Below are 18,621 nucleotides of genomic sequence, written 5' to 3'. Positions count from 1 at the left end.
AGCTTCTTGGACTTGTGTGAGTTTTTTATTCCTGATATCAGGGAAGTTTTCTGTCATTATTTTTTCAAACAGGTTTTCTATTCCTTGCTCAGTTTCCTCTCCTTCTGGCACCCCTATTATATAGATGTTGTTTCATTTCATGCTGTCCTAAAGTTCCCTTAGGCTCTCATCCTGTTTTTAAATTTTTTTTTCTAGATGCTGTTCTGCTTGGGTATTTTTTTTTCTACCTTGTCTTCTAGCTCACTGATGCAGTCCTCTGCTTCTAATAGTCTACTGTTGATGCCTTCTATAGAGTTCTTTATTACAGCAATATCATTTTTCATTTCTTCTTGGTTCTTCTTCATTTCCTCTCGGTTCTTACACATATTGTTGAATTTGTCTTCTATCCTTAGTGACTTTATAACCATTGTTCTGAATTCTTTCTCTTTCATATTCCTTGCCTTCATTTCACTTACTTCCTTTTCTGGTGATTCCTCCTTTACTTTTGTATGTAGGCTATTTCTTTGTCTCCCCATGATCACTCTTCTCAAAGTTTCTGGTTATGTAGCTCTCTCTCCTGCATTGATTGATGGAGACAAAATATAATACAAACAAGACACAATGCACAGGGCTCCAAACACATATTCACAATACTAATACCCCTAAATAAAGGTGACCACCAGAGAAAATAAAATTAGGGAATAGAATAGAGTACAAAAAATGATATTGAGAAAAGAAAAAAATATAAGAGAGAAAAGAAAGAGAAGAAAAAAAAAAAGAAGGGTGTAATGTATATATGGGAAGAAAACTCAAATAAAATAACAACTGATCCAAAAAATGTAAACAACCAATACCCAGAGAAGAATCCAAACTACAAAGAACAACTAATCTAAAAAATTCAAACAACAAACACCCAGATGAATCCAAGGAGACAGAGCTTATTTCCAACAGGTAAGGTCAAGGAGTTGAACGAATGGGGAAATAGCCACAATTCAATATAGAGGAGGTAGAAAGAGAATGGGTGTATAAGAAGAAAAGTAAAAAACAAAATACAAAAAAGAGAAAATATATATATATTAAAATATATATAAAAGAATATATATAATTTCCTCCTTCTTTAATCTATCTATCTATATATTTGTTTACTATTGGAAAAGGAAGATCGAGAGTAGATAGGCCTTAGCTGGTGATTAGAATTAGTTAAGCTATTAGTAGAAGAAGAGTACAAGAGAGAAAAGGAAAAAGAGAGGCAAAAACAAACAAACAAAAATAACTAACCAATAATTAAACAAAAACAAGATAGAAAGAAAAAGGCAAAAAACAAAATAGAAAAAGACTTTGGATAGCGCAGAAAGAGAAGACAGACATGTACGGGTTTGAAGCAAGGGATAGAAATTAGATATATGAGTAAGATCAATTTTTAACAGGAAGTAAAAAGAAAGGGTAGAGAAAAACTAAAGCAGGAACAGGGTAAGAGAAACAAGACCAAAAAAGTGGAAAGTGATGAAGAGAGTGTTGGTATAAAGGAAAAATTGCGATAGAGTAAAATATTGCTAAAGGGAAAATCAAAATAGAATGTATAACACTAATCCCCAAATAAAATAAAATAAAATAAAATAAAATAAAATAAAATAAAGAAAAAATAACATAAAGGGTAAAATAATAGTATTGATACTAATAGTTAAAAATAAAAATATAACAAAAAAGGTAAAATCGAGTGAGAGGAAAAAAATTAGTTTCTTAAGTAAAAGATAAAAAATAAAAATGTAAAGTGGTGAAGGTCGTTCACTTCCTCCACTGTTCTGCTCGGCGCGTCTTTTTCCTTTTGGGTAGTCAGCACAGTATTGAAGCTTCCTGCGATTCACTACTCCTCTGTGTCATAAGCCACAACCCTATTTTCTTTTTTCTTTTTATATATTTTATTGATTTTTTACAGAGAGGAAGAGAGAGGGATAGAGAGTTAGAAACATCGATGAGAGAATCATCGAACAGCTGCCTCCTGCACACCCCCTACTGGGGATGTGCCCACAACCAAGGTGCATGCCCTTGACCAGAATCCAACCTGGGACCTTTCAGTCTGCAGACCGATGCCCTATCCACTGAGCCCAACCAGTTTCGGCCAAAACCCTATTTTCAAGCAGGTGGGATTTCTCTGCTTTCTTTGGTTCTCAGCCTCTCCTTAGTTGTATTTACACACGAGTCACTTTCTGCTACAGCCCCTGGGTGGCAGGCAGTGTTTCTGTCTTCATATCCAGGGCAAAAAGGACCCCCTAATCTGGCTCTGCAAGCAATTCTGTGGGCGACTCTGTGCAGCCGGTACAGTACTTCAGCTGCCTTTCTGGGTCCAGTCCAGCTATGGGTTAATATCTAGAATCCCCTTCTGCCAGCTGCCCTGAAGGCCTCCTTCCACATTCCAGGGCTACACTGACCCCAACATCTGCGATTTTTTTGGGGGGTGGGGCAGTCTTTCTCTGAGGCTCTAGTTCCCACTGCCTGCCTTTCTCCCTCCAGCCTGGACCCCAAATTTCACCTTTCTTTAGGCCATGCCAGTTTGTGTTTAATATGCCAGTTCTGGGTGGATGCTCTTTGATTCAGCTGTTCCTTCTGCTCAGTGAGAAGGCGAGGGCCCATCCACTAATTCCCACCATTTGTCTCCCCCTGAACAGACACCTGTGGTCAGGGAGGTTGAAGTTCCTGCATTTGTGGATTTGCAGCTGAGGTAACTGGTTCCTGGGGTGGTTGTAAGGTCCCGAGAGGTATCTGAGATCTCCCCGGTTGAAGGTAAAGCTGGGGTTCCAGTCGCAGTCAGTCTCAGATCACAGCCTTCTCCCCTTCTAGGTGGTGCAGCCTCTGTGGCAGAGCCAGCTGCTCCGGGAGAGATTTCAGCTGCAGTAGAGGCTGCCTGCTTCGGGGGGCCGATCGTCAGTCCCCAACAGTCCCTTGGAGGATAGCTGTCCCTCACTCTCACATACTGACACTCCCCGCACATCCATGCACTCTCTTTTCGTTCTTTCACTCTCACACTATCTAGCAGCCTGCAGTCCCATTGGTAGCCATCTTTCCAGAGAGCATGCATTCTACACTGCTTTCTGCCATGCTGGAAAACACTTTGTAGTTTTTTGTAACGCACTCATCGACTGCCAAAGCCTTTTATTTAAGGATGTAAAGTCAACTGATTTGCTTGCATATCTAAGGTATGTTCTTTAATATAGTATATTTTTTACATTCTCCCTTTCTCTTACATACCTGTTCTGTACTGCTCCCTCACTGCTCATTCACAGCACTCTCCCCCAACCTTCCTCTCAGTTGGTTTCCATACGCCTTCAGTTCCTGACAACTGGCACAAGCTCCCATCTCCACACTGACCAGCATGGGACCCACATGCTCTGCCTTCCCACCTGTTATCAAAAATGTGTCCTCTTCCTCTCTAAAGCCAATCTCTTCTCTCCTAGATTCTACCTCCTTTCACCTAATGAAGGACATTCCTCCAGAAATTTGTCTCTCCATCTACCTCATCAATTCTTCATCTTCTCATAGAGCCTTTCCTCAGGACAATAACTTGTTCTTATTTCTCTCTCTTTTCCTTGCCAGCCACCTTCTCATTTCTTTGGTGCCCTTTGCAAGAATATGCTTTAAGACTGTTCTAACAGATTTTCCCAAAATTTCCCCTCCCATTTCATCATAAAGTGACTTCAGTCCAGTTTTCTCCCAAACATCCACTGAAACCAACCTTTACATTGCTAAATCCAGTGGCCTGTTCTCAGTCCTCACCTCTAAATTCTCAGCAGTGTTTGATAACCATGATCACTTTTGCCTACTTAATGCTTGTTAATCACTAAACTTTAAGGGCACATCTTTCTCTTGGTCTTCTCCCTCCCCCATGAATTGTTCCTACTTGTTGTCTTTCACTGTCTCCCAGAACCCTTATTGTGCACTAGGGCATGAACTTGGACCTCTATCTATTTGCTTTCACTTCCTAATAACTTCATTTCAGGTTTTGTATTTTTATTTTTAGTTTGTATGCTAACACGGTCTTTAGATTTGTAAATTCAACTGCCAATATAACATCCCTTTTTGACTAGTAATAGAGACCTTGAACTAAACATGTACATAACTGAGCAACTGAATTTATCCCAAGCCTGCTTCTCTTGCAGTCTTCTCCATCTCATTTGGTGGCAATTTCATCCTTACCCTGTTCAGGTCGAAAACTTCAACAACTGCTCAGATTAATGACCTTTCAGTTGTTCTGTGTTCCTTTCTGCTTTTCACAGCTCATGTCTGATCTATCAGAAAAATCGGAATATGTCCAAAAAATAAAAATACATATTTCAATAAATAGTCACCTAAAATTGTTTTTATGTGTGAAGTCAATCAATCAATCAGATAGTTATTAACACTTTCTTCATATTCTGCATTGAATTAAAGTCATTGGCAAATAAAGCAGTGCCAAAATGTAATTTTGATTTGTAGTGTGGCTTTGAAATCAGACAGACCTGATTTCAAATGTTGAGACTTTTCCACTTATCAGTTATGTGATTTTAGACAAGTTACAATTTACCTAAGACTCAGGGTTTTTTTGTTTTGTTTTGTTTTGTTTTTTATAACTGAGGAATAATACCTTCTTTAGTGGGCTTAAATGCAGCACTATGGCTGCCATAAAATATTATTCAATAAATGGTAATTATTGAGCCACTGTTCTTGTTCTTAATAAAAAATAAAATAGGATAGTGATTGGCTTTGTCTACTAAAGAACATTCTTGGAAAAAGTGAAATTAAGGAGAAAATAATGTACTTGCTACTATGGCAACTGCATCAGTTTTAAAAAGTACTACTTTTGCTAAATATTGCCCTTATTCCTATAACCTTGCAATCTTTTTTTTTTTAATTATTCTTAAACTTAGTACCATTATGGAGTGTCCATATTTATAAATTAAATTTTTCTTAAATTATTTCTATTATTTCAAGCTAACCATGGTCCTGTTACCCTAAAAGCCCTTGCATAGAATTAGTTACAATCATGATTCTTTTTCTCTCATCCTATCAGTTAAATCTAATTTCTCTGGAATGATATAAACAAAGTGTTTAGAATAAAGTGAATTAGATAAAAACATTAGAACATCTGCTTTGTTTGCTTGGAATATACCTTTCCCCCTATATTTCTTTCAATGCTCTGTGAATGTGTGCATGGAGATGAATTTAGCTGTGTGTGCATTTGGGTTGATGAATGCAAATAAGTTTGGAAGGTTATGTGTCTGAATATTTTTAAAAATCTATTTTCTAAATCACTTAGGCAGCATTATATAATAAAACAATATGGTTAATATTCTGAGCATCTGGATTTGTTTATTCATTTTTTTCATTCTTTAATCAAGTATTTCTTATCATGTACCAAGCAATATACCCAGCCCAAAATTTGAATGTTAAACATAAGGTGTCCCAAAAATGTATACAAAAATGCTGAATAATTATAAAGGCAGTGTTTATTAAAATACATTTCATTTTCAAAATTGAGCAATTAGCTATATACATTTTTGGGGACACCCTGTAAATACCACATATTAACTTTAAAAAAAGTTAAAGAATATAAATTTTTGAATTCTTAGGACTAGTCAGCAAGTCAAAATGAGATAATTAATATTACAATGTAATCCAAGAAAAGAAAGAAGCAACACAGCCAGAGGAAGATGTTGCAAGCATTTCTCAAATATTTAGTGATTGCTGTTCTATGCCATGCATTGTGCTGATCATTGTTAGTGATAGACAAGAAGTTTCATATAAGGCATGACTTTTGCCCTAAAAAAGCATATTTCAGGTCAAACATTAGCTAGAAATTTTGTTTCCTTATAAAAAAATAAAATCCAAATTCTGTATGAGTGACTGAGCATTCTTTGTATCCTGATACAACAATTCTAGTGCAAAGTGTCAGATAACATACATGGAAACTGGAGATTAAATAAAGTAAAGAATATAGACTTATCCATAGTAGAAATATTTTCTTTGGCCACAAGTGACTAGGAATTCCAGAGGAAGAGTGAAACTTAACTTCAAACCTAATAAAAGAGAAACACTAGAGCATGTAGGGCATATCCAAGTTTAAGTTCAACATATACTAATGTTCTATATGAAGTTTTCATACCATAGAATGGATCCAATATTTCTCAACTAATGTGAACATCTGGTATTCAGAGTGGTAGATGAGCAAATAACATTCTTTTATATAATTTTGGTAAAACCAGGCTGATTACATATTTCAAAACATGAAATAGCCGGGACCGGTTTGGCTCAATGGATAGAGCGTCGGCTTGGGGACTGAAGGGTCCCGGGTTTGATTCCGGTCAAGGGCATGTACCTTGGTTGCGGGCATATCCCCAGTGGGGGGGGTGCAAGAGGCAGCTGATCGATGACTCTCTCTCATCGATGTTTCTAACTATCTCTCTCCCTTCTTCTCTGTATAAAATCAATAAAATATATTTTAAAAAAACAAAAAAAAAACACAAAAAAACCATGAAATAAACTTAACAAAATATAATAACATTTTTCAGTTGTAAAATTACAGAGTTGTAATAAACTAATATTTTTAAAGGAACAAAACAGAATTCAACCCTGCATTTCATACAATTTAATATTTTTCATTTACATAAAGATGTTCCTGGGCTATCCTAAAACATGTAAATATTTATGGAAAATGTGCTTTAAGCAGAGAGAAACTAAAGTAAATGAAAAAAAAGGAATGTGGAAATAAGATACTATTTAAAATTTTTCTAATTTCAGTTTTGAAGACAGTATATGTGAGTGTCCCCCCACGTCCCACATGGTTCAGGGTTCAGGTTCAGGGTTTGGGATCTGGAGGAGGCAGCATGCAAATGAAAGAGACTTAGAAAATATTAATTTAGAAATATTGAGGGCCAGGCAGGAGCCCAGCTCAGGAGGAAGGACTCCTCTTTGCCCTGTTCCCTTTCATTCAGGTTTTAGGATAGATCCATAGCCTTTAGGCAGGCAATTCCAATGATAGCCCATCAGTAAGGATTTACATAGGACTAAAAGGTGGAAGTTGCTTCAGCTCCCTTCCTCTCAACTAGACAGTGAGTGCTTGGCTCTGACCTTTCAGAGCCTTTAAGGTTAACCAGCCTTCCTGGTTCCTTTTTCACACCTCTCTGCTAGTGAAGGTAATGGGAAGCTTCCAACTAATATATATGTAACTATGTATATATGTATATATGCATGTACATGTGCAAACACACATACATATACATGTTTGTATATGTGAATAATGCATACACAAATACAATATATGCATACATCTACATACATGCCTAAATGCACACACATAAATTATGTTAAAAAACATGTTCTGTTCAAGATGTGAATTAAAGCCAAATTTAATATTTTTCTTATTATAAAGTTTATAAATTTAAATTTTAATATGCTCAAAATTTTTTTGGCCAAATGGGTATAAATCTTGAGGGTTCCCAATGAATTCTAAATATCACCTTCATTTATTTGGGACATCTTAATGAATAGTTTGCTAACAAAGAAATCACTTGAATTTAGAAGAAAATGACAAAGGAATTCTTTGTTTTTTCCCTGTTTATTTGCTTATTTGCTTGTTTGGGTGCCCCAAGAAAAAAAAGTTCACTGCTAAGATGGATTACACCTGTTGGATGGAGCTTTCCTACAAAATGCAAAGTGTTTATTACTAGGTTCATTTGTTCTTCATTTCTGTCCTAACTGTACCAGGTGTCTGGCACAACATTACTTCTCAGTAAGGATTTCTTGAATACCTGAGTGAGTGAATGCCATCTTATATCTTTTTACACATTGATCCTTCTCTTTGGAAAGCCTTTAACTTCCTGAGATTTTGCTGCCTATGGTTTCTTCTAGGATTTTTATGGTTTCACAACTTGCATTGAAGTCTTTTATCCAGTTTGAGTTATTTTATGTGTGGTGTGAATTGGTGGCCTGGTTTCATTTTTTTGCATGTATCTGTCTAATTTTCCCAATACCACTTATTGAAGAGACTGTCTTTTCTCCATTGTATGCTCTTGCCTCTTCTGTCAAATATTAATTGACCATAATGCCAGGGGTCAATTCCTGGGTTCTCTGTTCTGTTCCATTGATCTATATACCTGTTATTGTGCCAGTACAAGGATGTTTTAATTACAATAGCTTTGTAGTATAGTTGATATTCGGTATTGTGATCCCTCCAAATTTGTTCTTTCTCAAGATTGCTGAAGCTATTTGGGGTATTTTTGGGTTCCATATGAATTTTTGAGTATTTGTTCTAGATCTGTGAAAAATGCCATTGGTATATTAACAGGGATTGCCATGAATCTATATATTGCTTTGGGTAGTATGGACATTTTATAGATGTTATTTCTTCCAATCCATGAAAAAGGTATATGCTTCCACTTGTTTACATCTTCCTCTATTTGTTTTTTCTAAGTCCTAGGTCTTTACCTCTTTGGCTTATTCCTAGTATATATTATTGCATCGGTAAATGGGATTTTTAAAATAGTTTCTTTTGTTGTATAAAAATGCCACCGATTTCTGGATGTTAATTTTGTATCCTGCTACTTAGACAAATTCATTTATTATGTCAAGCAGTATTTTGGTGGAATCTTTAGTATATTCTATATACAACATCATATCATCTGTGAATAATGACAGTTTTACTTCCTCCTTTCCAATTTGGATGCCTTTTATTTTTTCTTCTTGTCTATTTTCTTCTTGTCTCTATGTTGAAAAAGGGTGGTGAAAGTGGACATCCCTAATGTTAAGGAAAAAAGCTTTTTGTTTTTGCCCATTGAGTATGATGTGAGCTGTACTTGTGTCTTATATATAATTTATTATTAATAAGATGAGATATCATCCCTCTAGTCCCACTTTGCTGAAATTTTTTATCAAAAGTGGGTCCTGGATTATTTTAGATAATTTTTCAAGGTCTATTGATATGATCATGTGATTTTTATCTTCCAATTTGTTTATATTATGTATCACATTTATTGATTTGCAAATATTGTGCCAGTCTTACATTCTAGGAATAAATCCCACTTGGTGATGGTGTATGGTATTTTTAATATGTTTCTGGATCCAATTTGCTAATATTTTGTATATTTTATTCGGAGGTGGGTCTCTGATAGACAACATATGCATGGGTCATGATTTCTTATCTATTTTCTACCTTATGTTGTTTGATTGGAACATTTAATTCATTTACATTTGAAGTTATTATTGATAGGTACTTATTTACTGACAATTTTATAATTTATGCCTATGTTCCTTTCTCTTTCTCTCTACTTTCTCTTCTCACAGAGTTCCTTTAACATTTCTTACAATGGTGGTTCACTGGTTAAATACTCTTTTAGCCTTTTTGTGATCTTGAAAGCTCTTTATTTCAGCTTCTATTTTGGCATATTTTTATTGATTTCAGAGTTGAAGGAAGAGGGAGTGAGAGATAAAAGCATCAATGAGGAAAGAGAATCATCGATTGGCTACCACCTGCATGTTCCACAACGGGGATTGAGCTTGAAACCTGCACATATTCCCCAACCAGAAATCAAACTGTGGCCTCCTGGTTCATAGGTTGACACTTAATGACTGAGCAATACTGGCCTGGCTTCACCTTTAATTTTGAATGCAAGCCTTGCTGGATAGAATATTCTTGGTTTCAGATCATTGCTTTTCATTACTTTGAATACTTCATGCCATTCTCTTCTGGCTTATAGAGTTTCTATAGAGAAATCAGCTCCCTTGTTGGTAACTATCTCTCTATTGCTGCCTTCAAGATTCTCTCTTATTTAATGTTTGTCATTTTAATTATGCTGTGTCTTAGAGTGGTTCTCTTTGGGTTAATTTTGTTTGGGACTGTCTTAGCTTCATAAACTGTATGACTTTTTCCTTTACCAGATTAAAGAAGTTTTCTGTCATTTTTTTTCAGAGTCTCTATCCCTCACTTACTTTATATTCCTTCTAGTACTCCTATGATATGGATGTTGTTCTGTTTCATGTTGTCCCAAAGTTCCCTTAAACTGTCCTTATACCTCTTAAGTATTTTTCACTCTGCTGCTCTGATTGAGTAATTTGTTTCTATCTTTCCTTCTAATTTACTGATTCAATCCTCTGATTCTTCTAACTTGCTGTTAATTCCTTTCAGTTTATCCTTCATTTTAGCTATATCATACTTTGTTTTTGACTGGTTGTTTTATGTGGATTCTATATCCCTTTTCATGCTGTTGAGTATGCTAAAAATTATAACTTTATACTGTGTTTCTGATAAATTGCTTGCCTCCATTTCATTTAATTCTTTTTCTAGAGATTCCTTTTGGGCCTGTTTGTTTTCCCTATTTTTCTTTCTTTATGTTTGTCTGTGCATTGTATAACACTGATATGCCTCCCAGTCTTGGTGAGGTGGATTTCTTGTGGGACACAGTGGTATAGTCTTCTTGATCTTCTGAGCTTGGTGCTGTAGGCATATCCCTTGTGGGGTTATGTGACCCTCCTGTTGAATTTGGCTCTTGACTGCTATTGTCCTACTCATGGGTTGGCACAGTACAGGCTGGCTGACTATGAGGTTTAACTCTGACTACATCATCAATACTGTTATGCAGGTATTGACAGAACAGAACAGACATAAGACCACACCAAAAATAATACATACACACACACACACACACACACACACACACACACACACAATAATTACAAAAAAAAGACTAAAAAAGAGAAAAAAAGAAAAACACAAGACCAAGAGAATTGGGGGAGAAAAAAAAAGAATCCCTGAAAAATGATAATATAAAAGAAAAAAATGAATAGAAATAAAACAAAATAAGTTTAAAATGAAAGAAGAAAGGAAATGACAATAATTTTTAAAAATGTAATAATAGTAAATAAAATATAAAATAGGTAAAGAGAAAAGTAAAATTAAAAATAAAGAAAAGAGAAAGAGAAAAAAATAAAATAACAAAAGAATAGAGAGCATAAGAGATATGAAAGAAAAAAAAGAGGAAAATGAAAACAACCTTTGGATCTGCTTTTTGTGAAGCTCGCTGAATTTGCTCTGATGTTATTGGATCTGGCACCTTGTTGTGTCCATCCTAGGTATCCTGGGAGGTTCTCTGGTGGAAAACAATGTGAGTCAGGGTCCCTGCCTGGCCCTGTGCAACCTGACTGAAGCAGGGCAGGGCAGAGTCCCAAGTAATCCAGTAGGTGAAGCATCTGTATCCCCGAGGTTGGGTCTGCCTCAGGTCTTGCTCTTTGAATGTCCCTGTTTTTATTTGCTCTATTTTCCCACGTGAAACTGGGCTCTGTGAGTGTATCTGGCCAGGTTAGTTTAAACAGACTTGAATTGGGGCTTTCTAGAAGGGAGACTGGGTACTCCCCTCCTTCAAAGGCCTCAGCTCTGCCTGGATCGCTGGAACCCGCCTTTAGTCCTGCTTGGCACTACAATCGTTCGGAGGGCAGGCCCCCACTGGGTGAGGTTCTGCCCAGGCTTTGACCTAACCAATTGGCTGATTACTCATGTCACCATACTAGCCACAGGGGCACAGATTTTCAGTCTAGAATGGAGAAAATAAACATCTAAAAAATAATCATCTGTGTGCTCAACAACAAAGAAGAATGGAAGCATTGTCAAAGGGGAACAGGAGCAACAATTTGAGTATCAAAATATATTATATTGTATTGTATTATCACTTAAAATATACAATAAATATGCCATAGTATATATTGATATGGATAACTGATTAAAAATAATTGGAGGAGAAGAGGCAAATTTTTTATACAAATTTTCTATACAAAAAAAAAAAAATTCTATTTAATATATGTAGATACTAACCCCTCCTCCAGGAGGTAAAACTTTTTTTTTGTTTGTTTGTTTATTCTTTCTTATATGTTGCAGTTGGTTATTTTTTTTTAATTTTTTAATTAAATTATTATCTGTGTACGTATTTTACCATTGCGTCCCACCTCCCATACATACCCATCCTCCCCAGAGTTTTGTGTCCATTGGTTGTACTTATATGCAAGTATACAAGTCCTTCGGTTGATCTCTTATCTCTCCCAGATCTCCCTCCCTTCTCCACTGTAATTTGACAGTCTGCTTGTTACTTTACTGTCTCTATATCTATCTTTTGGTTCATCAGTTTATAATGTTCTTTATTAACCATAAATGAGTGAGGTCATGTGGTGTTTCTCTTTCATGGACTGGCTTATTTCACTCAGCATGATGTTCTCTAGTTCCATCCAGGTGGTTGCAAATGATGAGATTTCCTTCTTTTTTATGGCAGCATAGTATTCCATTGTGTAGATATACCATAGTTTTTTGATCCATTCATCTGCTGACGGGCACCTAGGCTGCTTCCAAATCCTAGCTATTGTAGATTGTGCTGCTATGAACATAGGGGTGCATATATCCTTTCTGATTGGTGTTTCTAGTTTCTTGGGATATATTCCTAGGAGTGGGATTACTGGGTCAAATGGGAGTTCCATTTTCAGTTTTTTGAGGAAACTCCACACTGTTCTCCACAATGGTTGCACCTGTCTGCATTCCCACCAGCAGTGCATGAGTGTTCCTTTTTCTCCACAACCTCGCCAACACTTGTCGTTTGTTGATTTGTTGATGCTGGCCATTCTGACAGGTGTGAGATGGTACCGCATTGTTGTTTTGATTTGCATCTCTCGGATAATTAGTGACTTTGAGCATGTTTTCATGTGCCTCTTGGACTTCCTTCTGTCTTCTTTTGAAAATATTCTATTTAGATCCATTGCCCATTTTTTTTTTTTTTTTTTTTTTTTAGCACACACAAAAAGACCAAATTTTTACTGAGAAAACTACACAGATCCCCAAAAGTCTAATTGGATCATTCATTTTCCTTTTATTTAGTTGTATAAGCTGTCTATAGATGTTGGAGATTAAACCTTTATCAGTGATAACATTTGCAAATATGTTCTCCCATACAGTGGGCTTTCTTGTTGTTTTGTTGATGGTTTCTTTAGCTATAAAAAAGCTTTTTATTTTGATGTAGTCCCATTTGTTTATTTTCTCTTTAGCTTCCATTGCCCTAGGGGCCATATCAGTGAAGAAGTTCTTTTGGCATATGTCTGATATTTTGCTGCCTGTAGATGTCTCTAGTATTTTTATGGTTTTCCGCTTTATGTTTAAGTCCTGTATCCATTTTGAGTTTATTTTTGTGTATGGTGTAAGTTGGTGATCTAGTTTCATTCTTTTGCATGTATCTGTCCAATTTTCCCAACACCATTTATTGAAGAGACTGTATTGACTCCATTGTATATTTTTGCCTCCTTTGTCAAATATTAATTGAGCATAGTGATTTGGGTTGATATCTGGGTTCTCAATTCTATTCCATTGATCTATATGTCTGTTCTTGTACCAGTACCAGGCTGTTTTGAGAACAGTGGCTTTGTAATACAGCTTGAAATCTGGTATTGAGATCCCTCCTACTTTACTCTTCTTTCTCAGGATTGCTGTGGCTATTTGGGGTCTTTTATTGTTCCAAATTAATTTTTGGATAGTTCTTTCTAGGTCAGTGAAATATGCCATTGGTATTTTAATGGGGAGTGCATTGAACCTATAGATTGCTTTGGGAAGTATGGACATTTTGATGATGTTGATTCTACCGATCCATGAACATGGTATGTTCTTCCATCTGTTTACATCTTCCTCTATCTCTTTTTTCAGTGTGGTGTAGTTTTCCGCATATAGGTCCTTTACTTCCTTAGTTAAATTTATTCCTAGGTATCTTAATTTTTTTGGTGCGATGGTAAATGGGATTGCCTTTTTAGTCTCTGCTTCTGCAGGTTCACTATTGGTGTATAGAAATGCCATAGATTTCTTGGCGTTAATTTTGTATCCTGCTACATTGCCAAATTCATTTATTAAGTCAATTAGTTTTTTAATGGAGTCTTGATTTTTTTATGTACAATATCATGTCATCTGCAAATAAGGATAACTTTACTTCTTCTTTTCCAGTTTGGATGCCTTTTATTTCCTCTTCTTGTCTAATTGTAATGACTAGTACTTACAGTACTATGTCAAAGTGGGCATCCCTGTCTTGTTCCTGTTCTTAGAGGGAATGGTTTTAGTTTTTGCCCATTGAGTATGATGTTGGCTGTGGGTTTATCATATATAGCTTTTATTATGTTGAGGTATGATCCTTGTACTCCCACCTTGTTGAGAGTTTTCATCAGAAAAGGGTGTTGGATTTTATCAAATGCTTTTTATGCATCAATTGATATGAATATATGATTTTTATCTTTCAATTTGTTTATGTGATGTATCATGTTTATTGATTTGCGGATATTGTACCATCCTTACATTCCTGGAATAAATCCTACTTGGTCGTGGTGTATGATCTTTCTGATGTTCTGCTGGAGCCGATTTGCTAGAATTTTGTTGAGGATTTCGGCATCTATGTTCATGAGGGATATTGGCCTGTAATTCTCTTTCATTGAGTTGTCTTTATCTGGTTTTGGTATTAGGGAGATGCTGGCTTCATAGAAGGAGTTTGGAAGTGTTCCTTCCTCTTGAATTTTTTTGAATAGTCTGAGGAGGATAGGTTTTAGTTCTTCCTAGAATGTTTGGTAAAACTCTCCTGTGAAGCCATCTGGCCCTGGGCTTTTGTTTGCTGGAAGCTTTTTGATGACTGTTTCAATTTCTTCCCAAGTCAGTGGTCAGTTGAGATTTTTGGATTCTTCCTGATTGAGTTTTGGAAGGTTGTATTTCTCTAGGAATATGTCCATTTTCTCCAGGTTGTTCAGTTTGTAGGAATAGAGTTGTTCATAGTATTTTGTAACAATCCTCTGTTTTTCGACGGGGTCTGTTGTTATTTCACCTCTTTTGTTTCTGATTTTGTTTATTTGGGTCCTCTCTCTTTGTTTCTTGGTTAGCCTGGCTAGAGGTTCATCAATCTTGTTTATCCTTTCAAAGAACCAGCTCTTGGTTTTGTTGATCTTATGTATTGTTTCTTTGGTCTCTGTATCGTATATCTCCGCTCTGATTTTTATTATTTCCTTCCTTCTGCTTACACTGGGCTTTTCTTGTCGCTCTTTTTCTAACTCTTTGAGTTGTAGAGTTAGATCATTTGTTACCATTTTTTCTTGTTTTTTTTGCAATAGGCTTGTAGGGATATGAACTTCCCTCTTAAAACTGCTTTTTCTGTGTCCCATAGATTTTGGATTGTTGTGTTTTCATTTGTTTCCAGGATGTTTTTAATTTTTTCCTTGATTTCTCTGGTAACCCAGTCCTTGTTTAATAGCATGCTGTTTAGTCTCCATGTGTTTGATTTCTTTGGATTACTTTTATTGTAGTTAATTTCAAGTTTTATGCCACTATGATCTGAGAAGATGCTTGATATGATTTCTATCTTCTTGAATTTGAAGAGACTTTGCCTATGTCTCAACATGTGGTCCATCTTTGAGAATGTCCCATGTGAACTTGAGAAGAATGTATATTCTGTGGCTTTGGGTGGAATGTTCTGAAGATGTTAATTAATTCCATCTGGTCTAGTGAGTCATTTAGGATTGATATTTCTTTGCTGATTTTTTGTTTAGGTGATTTGTCCAAAGGTGACAGTGGTGTATTAAAATCTCCTACCATGATTGTATTGCTATTAATCTCTCCCTTAATGTCATCCAGCAGTTTGTTGTTTTTTTATGTATTTGGGTGCTCCCATATTGGGTGCATATATATTTACCAGGGTTATTTCTTCTTGTTGGATTGCTCCCTTTAGTATTATGAAGTGGCCTTCATTATCTCTTGTTATGTCCTTCACTCTGAGATCTAATTTGTCAGATATAAGTATTGCTACCCCAGCTTTTTTTTTTTTTTTCATTTCCATTCGCCTGGAAAACCTTTTTCCATCCCTTCACCCTCAGTCTGTATGCATCTTTTTTTCTGAAGTGGGCTTCTTGTGGACAACAGATATATGGGTCTTATTTTCTTATCCAATCCGTTACCCTATGTTTTTTGATTGGAGCATTTAATCCATTTACATTTAAAATTATTATTGATAGGTACTTATTTGATGCCATTTTTATTCTATGCCCCTGTGTTCCTTCTTCGCTTTCTATTTCTTTAATTTTACAGTAGACCCTTTAGCATTTCTTGCATGCTGGTTTGGTGGAGATAAATTCCCTTAGTCTATTTTTGTCTGTGAAGCTCCTGATTTCCCCTTCAATTTCGATTGATAGCCTTGCTGGGTACAGTATTCTTGGATTCAGACCCTTCCTTTGCATGACTTTGTATATTTCATCCCATTCCCTTCTGGCCTGATAAGTTTCTGTGGAGAAATCAGTTGCTAGTCTGATGGGGGTTCCTTTACATGTAACTTTCTGTCTCTCTCTGGCTGCTTTTAAAATTCTTTTTTTGAAGTTGGTGTTTGCCAGTTTAATTATAATGTGCCTTGGGGTTGGTCTTCTGGGGTTCATTTTGCTTGGGACTCTGGGAGCATCTTGGATTTGTGTGGGGTTTTTCTTCTCTATCTCAGGAAAGTTTTCTGTCATTATTTCTTGAAATACGTTTTCCATGTCTTCTTCAGTTTCCTTTCCTTCTGGAACCCCTATTATTCTAATATTGTTTTGTTTTGTATTGTCCCAAAGTTCCCTTAGACTCTCCTCCTGCTTTTTAATTTTTTTTCAGAAGCTGCTCTAATTGGGTATTTCTTTCCATCTTGTTTTCTAGCTCACTGATGCAGTCCTCTGCTTCTTCTAGACTACTCTTGATGTTTTCTATTGAGTTCTTTATAGTAGCGATGTCATTTTTCATTTCTTCTTGTTTCTTCTTCATTTCCTCTTGGTTCTTACTCATATTGTCAAATTTGTCTTCCATTCTTTTTAGCCATCTTATGATCATTACTCTGAATTCTTGCTCTGGTAGATTGCTTGCCTCTAGCTCATTTACTTCCTTTTCTGGTGATGCCTGCTTTTCTTTCATATGCAGGCTGTTTCTTTGTCTCCCCATGATCTCTTTTTTTAGGATGTCTGGCTGTGTAGTACTCTCTCTCCTGCTTTGATTTAAAGGCACAAAATACAACACAACCAGGTACAACACACAAGGCACTGAATAGAAATGTGTTTCCAATATTAATAACCTTCAATAAAGGTGACTAGAACCCAGCTAACAAAAACATACAATCAAACAAAAAGAATAGGCAGATCAATCGTATAAAAAAAAGCATAAAACTTCAATATAGTTAACATTCAACATACAACTACAAAGAGATAGAGAGAAAGACTGTTTTGTTTTGTTTTGTTTCTTGTTTGTTTGTTTTTTGGACAGTGACGAGGGAGGTGTGATTTGGCTTGGAGCAGGGGGTTCGAAATTAGATATACACAAGTAGGGTGAAATTTTAGGAGGGGGTAAACAGAAAGAATGGGGAAAATCTAGAGCAGGAAAGGGTTAAGATAAACAGGGAACCAAAGGAAAAGGTTAGAAAGATAGTGAAAGTATAAAGGTAGGGTTGAGATAGAATAAAGCATTGGAGGAGGAAAGATAGATATAGACTGTAGAACAATAATCCCGAAATATAAAAATAAAATAAGAATAATAAAAATAAACAAAAGAAAATAAGATAAAAAAGGTAAAATGGTATGTAATCAACATTACATATATAATGTAATAATTATAAAGGTAAAATCAAGTTAGGAAAAAGAGAAAAAAATAGTTTCTTCAGTAAACGTTGCAAATAATGACAACAAAAATAAAAATCAAAAATTTTAAAATTTAAAAAAAAATTAAAAATTTAAATAAAATTTGCAGGGATGCAGGTCATTCGCTTCCTCTATTGTATGTAATCCAGTCCTGATTTTTAAGCAGTTCTTGCTTTTATTGCACTAGAGTCAATTTGTGGATTAGCCTCTGGGTGGCAGTGTTTCTAGGTTGACTTCCCAGGCTCTAAAAAGCCTCTCCAGCTTTTTTTTTTTCCCCCTTCTCTGTGGCACTGATTTATGGAGGAGGGGAGGGGGCAAGTCCAAGCCAACTGTAATCTCCTGTAATTCTCCGATATCCCTCCGAGCCAGATCCAAATGTGTTGCTCCTCAGATATCTCCCCTGTTAGGAGCCCCGTCCAAATGGGTGACACCCGCCCAACAGCCGGGACTTCTACTTGTAGTCATCACCCCTGTCCTCCAGTTTCTGCATGCCCTGTGTGCACAGGCTTTTGTCTTCGCCGTGAGCGCTCACTCACCCTCTCGCCGCGAAATCTGACCTTTTTGCCATGCAGTGGGGCACTCCTGTGAGCCCAAGTGTTCGTGCTGCCTGGGATCTGCGTTCTGGGGGTCACAGCTGCTTGGTGGTTGCTGTGGCTGTGGTTATTCAGGCCTCTGACATGATCCAATCTTCCTCTCAAGATGGCCAGATTTCCCAGTCCAAGCCGGTAGGCAGCTCCGGGAAGGGACCTCGCCCCGTGTGGGTGCTTCCCTGTGAGGGGCACCCTTGTAAGCGGCCCCCCAGTTTCTCCTGGTGTTCAGCTGTCTCTTGGGTTGCTATAATTTAAGTAAATTAAGTAAATTAAGTAAATCTTAATTTCACCCCTCCCTATCACCTCATTGAGGGTACACTAAATTAGTGACTAACCTCCAAGAAATAGAGTATGTGCCCTAACTGGTTTGGCTCAGTGGATAGAGTGT

At 36.4% G+C, this 18,621-nt stretch overlaps 1 protein-coding gene across 18 annotated transcripts in view; it reads left to right on the top strand.

The window, feature by feature from the left end:
• PPFIA2 (PTPRF interacting protein alpha 2) overlaps nucleotides 1-18,621 on the top strand; it is a 413,992-nt gene that overhangs the window by 128,023 nt on the left and 267,348 nt on the right. The window lies entirely within an intron of this gene.

This window comes from Pipistrellus kuhlii, unplaced genomic scaffold, assembly GCF_014108245.1.
Source record: "Pipistrellus kuhlii isolate mPipKuh1 unplaced genomic scaffold, mPipKuh1.p scaffold_m20_p_3, whole genome shotgun sequence".
Classification (NCBI taxonomy): domain Eukaryota; kingdom Metazoa; phylum Chordata; class Mammalia; order Chiroptera; family Vespertilionidae; genus Pipistrellus; species Pipistrellus kuhlii.
Note: the sequence above shows the minus strand (reverse complement) of the source record. Positions and strands in the feature narration are given on the sequence as shown.